This window comes from Scyliorhinus canicula, chromosome 8, assembly GCF_902713615.1.
Source record: "Scyliorhinus canicula chromosome 8, sScyCan1.1, whole genome shotgun sequence".
Lineage (NCBI taxonomy): Eukaryota > Metazoa > Chordata > Chondrichthyes > Carcharhiniformes > Scyliorhinidae > Scyliorhinus > Scyliorhinus canicula.
Genome location: NC_052153.1, coordinates 124,500,875 through 124,506,956, shown reverse-complemented (window position 1 = coordinate 124,506,956; position 6,082 = coordinate 124,500,875). Strand labels below are relative to the sequence as shown.

Here is a 6,082-nt window from a genome sequence, read left to right as displayed (position 1 = left end):
ATTGGCAACTATATATAGTGTGAATCACATTCACCACACATGTTCCAAGTACCAAAATGCATTACCTCGCACTTCTCTACATTGAACTTCATACTTATTAAACCATAAGACATAGAAACAGAATTAGACCATTTGACCCATTGAGTCTGCTCCGCCATTCAATCATGGCTGATATGTTTCTCATTCCCATTCTCCCGCCTTCTCCTCGATCCCCTTCTTAATCAAGATCCTAACTATCTCTGAATTAAAGACACTCAGTGACTTGGCCTCCACAGCCTTCTGCAGCAATGAGTTCCACAGATTCCAGCCTCTGGCGGAAGAAATTCCCTTTCATCTCAGTTTTAAAGGATTGTCCTTGAGTCTTAGTCTCTCCAACCAGTAGAAACATCTTCTCCACGTCCACTCTATCTTGGCCTCTCAGTATTCTGTAAGTTTCAATGAAGTCCCCCCTCATCCTTCTAAACTCCATTGAGTACAGACCCAGAGTCCTCAACCAGTCCTCATATGACAAGCCCTTCAGTCCCGTGATCATTCTTGTGAACCTCCTCTGGACACTCCAAGACCAGCACATCCTTCCTTAGATAATAACAATAATCTTTATTGTCATGAGTAGGCTTATATTAACACTGCAATGAAGTTACTGCGAAAAGCCCCTAGTCGCCACATTCCAGTGCCTGTTTGGGTACACGGAAGGAGAATTCAGAATGTCCAATCCACCTAACGTCTTTCGGGATTTCTTGGAGGAAAGATGATAGATGAGGGAAAGGTGGTAGATGTTGTATACATGATCTTCAGTAAAGCCTTTGATAAGGTACCTCATGGTAGACTGGTACAAAAGGTGAAGTCACATGGGATCAGAGGTGAGCTGGCAAGTTGGATTTAGAACTGGCTTGGGCACAGAAGACAGAGGGCAGCAGTAGAAAGGTGCTTTTCTGAATGGAAGGCTGTGACTAGTGGTGTTCGACAGGGATCAGTTCTGGGACCTTTGTTGTTCGTAGTGTATATAAATGATTTGGAAGAAAATGTAGCTGGTCTGATTAGTAAGTTCGCAGACGACACAAAAATTGGTGGAGTTGCGGATAGTGAAGAGGATTGTCCGAGGATCCAGCAGAATATAAAATGGTTGGAGTCTTGGGCGGAGCAATGGCGGATGGAGTTTAATCCAGGCAAGTGCGAGGTAATGCACTGTGGAAGGTCCAATGCATGTAGGAATTACACAGTAAATGGTAGAACTCTTGTGAATACTGACAGGCAGAGAGATCTCGTCGTGAATGTCCACCGACCACTGAAAGTGGCAACGCATGTGGATAAGATAGTCAAGAAGGCATAGAGATGCAGGCCTTCATCGGTCGGGGCATTGAATATAAAAATTGTCAAGCCGTGTTGCAGCTGTACAGGACCTTAGTGAGGCCTCATTTGGAATATTGTGTACAATTCTGGTCGCCACACTACCCGAAGGATGTGGATGCTTTAGAGAGGGTACTGAAGCGGTTTACTAGGATGTTGCCTGGTATGGAGGGCATTAGGTATGAGGAGAGGTTAGATAAACGCGGTCTGCTCTCACTGGAACGATAGAGGTTGAGAGGCGACCTGATAGAGGTCTACAAGATTATGAGTGGCATGGACAAAGTAGGTAGTCAGATGCTCTTTCCCAGGGTAGGAGAGTCAAGTACAAGGGGATATAGGTTTAAAGTGCATGGGGCAAAGTTTAGAACAGATGTGCGAGGCAAGCTTTTTGTACAGAGGGTGGTAAATATATGAAACACCCTATCTGGGAGGTGGTGGGAGCAGGTATGATAGCAGCATTTAAGGGACATCTAAACAAATATATGAATAGGGTGGGAATTGAATTATATGGACTCTGTAAGTGCATACGGTTTTAGTTTAGGCAGATACCTTGGTCAGCGCAGGCTTGGAGGGCCGAAGGGCCTGTTCCTGTGCTGTATTGTTCTTTGAAATCGGAGCACCCAAAGGAAACTCATGCAGACACAGGGAGAATGTGCAGGCCCCACACAGACAGTGACCCAAGCCGGGAATCGAACCTGGGGCCTTGGCGCTGTGAAGCAACAGTGTTAACTACTGTGCTACCGAGTCGCCAAAAAACGGGGCCCAAAACTGCTCATAATATTCCAAATGGGAATATTTGCCCATTCCACCAACTTGTCTTTGTCTTTTGATGTTCTATATAATCCTCCTCACAGTTTACATTAAAAAATTAAAATTATATTAAAATAAGTACATCACAGACTTTCTACTGGACAGAAATGTATTGCAATATGGCAACCAGTCCTATCCCATTCTGTCTGCGGAACATAAATCATAAAATCACAGAATGGTTACAGGGAAGAAATCCTTCCTCATCTCCATCTTAAATGGGAGACACTTTACTTTGAAATCCTAGTTCTAGATTCCCCCACAATGGAATCAGCATTCTGTGGGCTCACTTCATTTAAATAATATTCTGCTTTACTATTCTTCCTGGCAAAGTAGACAGCTCACATTTCCCTATATTATACTCCCATCTGCCAAATTTATGCCCACTCATCGAACCTATCTATATCCCTTCGCTGACTTTTTGTATCCTTCTCATAACTTGATTTCCTGCCTATTTTTTTGTATCAGCAGCAAATTAGGCTCAAATACAATTGTTTCCTTCATCCAAGTCATTGATTTAAATCGTAAATAGTTGTGGCACCAGATCAATGTAGCACTCAACTAGTTACAGTTTTCCAACCTGAAAATAATTCATTTGTCCCAGTCCACTCTCCCAGACACAAATGTATTGTAATATGGCAGCCTGCCCTGTCTACTCTCGCAGACACAAATGCATTGTAATACGACAGCCTTTGGGGCTGCACGGTGGAACAGTGGTTAGTACTGCTGCCTCAAATTTCCAGGGACCGGCTTCAATTCCACCTTGGGTGACTGTGTGGCATCTGCATGTTCTCCCCGTGTCTGCATGGGTTTCTCGCTGTGTCTGCGTGGGTTTTCTCTGGGTGCTCTGGTTTCCACCCAAAGTCCAAAGAAGGCCAGGTCAGGTGGATTGGCCATGCTAAATTGCCCTTTAATGTCCAAAAGGTTAGATGGGGTTATGGGGATGGGGTGGAAGTGTGGGCTTAAGGAGGATGCGCTTTCCAAGGGCCAGTTCAGACTCGATGGGCCAAATGGCTTCCTTCTGCACTGTAAATTCTGTGATTCCCTGCCCACTCTCCCAGACACAAATGTATTGCAATACACAGCTCGCCCTGTCTACTCTCCCAGACACAAATGTATCGTAATAAAGCAGCCTGTCCAGTCCTCGCTCCCAGTCACATTTTATTGTAATACAGCAGCCTTCCTTGCCCCTTCTCCCAGACTCAACTATATTTAAGATGGCCACAAACGGACACAAAATGGAAGACTGCAAAGAGTGCAGGGTAAACGGACATGTTAAAGAGCAAACAGCTTGCAGAAGCAATTATGCATTGAAACAATTGCAGAAACCAGTTTCCTGGCAGCGGCAGAGAGCAGGCAGCGCTGTCAATGGGAAAGCCGTTAACATAGTAATGAGGTGATACCGGGCAGTCCCAGGTACAATGGATACAATGAAGTATCAATTGATACTTTTAATAGCAGCCCAGACACGATGGAGCCAGAGAAGCCCAGGACAATGAGTCCTAAGAACCGCCCCAGCCATCAAGGAACGGCCCTAGGATTGGGGGGTTCAAACCATATCGATTGGGAAGAGGCCTAATTGATCCCCAGCAGGCGAGGAAGCCCGCCCCAAGGGGCATGGACCCGTGGGACCTATAAAAGAGAGGTCCCACGCATGGTTCAGTCTTCTGATTCTTTCTCCTGTCTCCGGCCTCCGACTCCAGCCTCCAGACCCCGTCTTCTACATCAGCCGTCGAGCAGCAGCCGCCAATACGTAAGTGCCTAAACAACGACCGCTACCTGAAACCGGTATTACTGACACCCTTGCCGACTGATCGTGATCCGAAGCCTGCAGACCAGACCAGAACAAAGGTCTTGTTCCCTGACCTCGCAGTTCATTCTTAGCTAAGTATTAGTTGTTTAGTGGTAGAAGTAAGTTAGTCTTTAGCGTGTGCATGAGTGTTATTATAATTGTGTTATAATAAACTCTAATTGTTTTGGACTTACTAATTGGTGTACAACTGTATTGCCTTGAACTTCACCTTGAACTTGTGACGGTGTCTATACGACACCTGGCAACTCCACAGCATAGAATTTGAAACAGAGCCAAAGGGAGTGTTAAGCACACTCACCCAAAACGAGCAACACCCTGTCTACTCTCCCAGACACAAATGTATCGTAATAAAGCAGCCTGTCCAGTCCTCGCTCCCAGTCACATTTTATTGTAATACAGCAGCCTTCCTTGCCCCTTCTCCCAGACTCAACTATATTGTAATACAGGAGCCTGCCCTGCCCTGTCTCCCAGACACAAATGTACTGCAATACAGGAGTGTCTCCTGAACTCTGTCCCAAACCCAAGCGTATTGTAATACAGCAGTCTGTCCTATCTCCTGGACACACACCAGTATTGTAATACAGCAGCCTGTCCTATCTCCTGGGCACACGCCTGTATTGTAATACAGCAGCCTGTCCTCTCTTCTGGACACACATTTATGGAAACACTCGCCCAACGTGGGGCCCGAACCCACGACCCTGAGATTAAGAGTCTCATGCTCTACCGACTGAGCTAGCCGGGCCTTGGACACACATTTATATTGTAATACAGCAGCCTGTCCTCTCTTCTGGACACACATTTGTATTTAATACAGCAGCCTGTCCCCTCTCCTGCACGCACATTTGTATTGTTATACAGCAGCTTACCATATCTCTTGGACACATGTCTGTATTATAATACAACAGCCTGTCCTCTCTCTTGGACACACATTTGTATTGTAATACAGCAGCCTGTCCTCTCTTCTGGACACACATTTATATTGTAATACAGCAGCCTGTCCTCTCTTCTGGACACAATTTATATTGTAATACAGCAGTTTGTCCTATCTCCTGGACACATGCCTGTGTTGTATTGCAGCTGTCTGTCCTCTCTCCTGGACGCATGCCTGTATTGTAATACATCAGCATGTCCTCCTGGACACTGATGCACGATCAATTGCACGAAAGACTCAGATTGGTACAACTGTGGCTTTATTACAGTCAGATGTGTGGCCTCCAACTGCAGCTGGCGAAATGGCTGATCAGGAGGAGGTTACGCATATTTATACAGCTCCTTGTGGGCGGAGCTAGCCGGCAGGGGCTACCGGTGAACCTGTAGTGCAGGTCCTACCGTACATCCCCTAATACAGGTGCACAGTGGTTCACCACATTAACCCCCTGTTAAAATGAGTCCGGCGGGGGTGGCGTGGAACTATATACAGATTTACAAATAATTTACAGTGGAGAGGTGAAAAAAAATGTCCATTTTGGTAGTCCAGTGCCCGTCAGAGGTTAAGTCGGTCCGGTGGTTTGACGGTTCCCTGGGAGCGACGTAACGGTGGCGGCGATGTCGGTGCTGGCGGTGTTGTTGCTGGGCAGTAGTCGGATGACTCCGGGAGCGTACCGAAATCTTCCTCGTCCTCTTGCGTGGGCAGGGGAAGAAGGGATGGATCTGGTGGGGCTAATGTTGGGATCGCCGGGGGAGGGGAGGGTGGCGCGTGGGTGGGGAACTGTGTGGGAGTGGAACCCGAGGGAGCCAGGTCCCTGAGTGAGACCGTATCCTGGCAGCCGTCGGGGAACTCCACATAGGCATACTGGGGGTTGGCGTGGAGCAAGTGTACCCTGTCCACCAAGGGGTCTGCCTTGTTGAATCGGACATGCCTACATAGAAGGACCGGTCCTGGAGCTGCGAGCAAAGTCGGGAGCGACACCCCGGATGTGGACTTCCTGGGGAAGGTAAAAACACGTTCATGGGGTGTGTTATTTGTGGCGGTTTACATTAGAGACAATATGGAGTGTAGTGCATCAGGGAGAACCTGCTGCCAGCGAGAGGCTGGGAGGTATCTGGACCGTAGGGCCAGCTGGACGGCCCTCCATACCGTCCCGTTCTCCCTCTCTACCTGCCCGTTTCCCCGGG

At 47.4% G+C, this 6,082-nt stretch overlaps 1 non-coding gene across 1 annotated transcript; it reads right to left on the bottom strand.

Moving 5' to 3' along the window:
- Positions 1-4,636: 4,636 nt before the first annotated feature.
- trnak-cuu lies at positions 4,637-4,709 on the bottom strand. Its single transcript has one exon. It is a non-coding gene; the product is annotated as a tRNA-Lys (tRNA).
- Between the last annotated feature and the right edge of the window lie 1,373 nt (positions 4,710-6,082).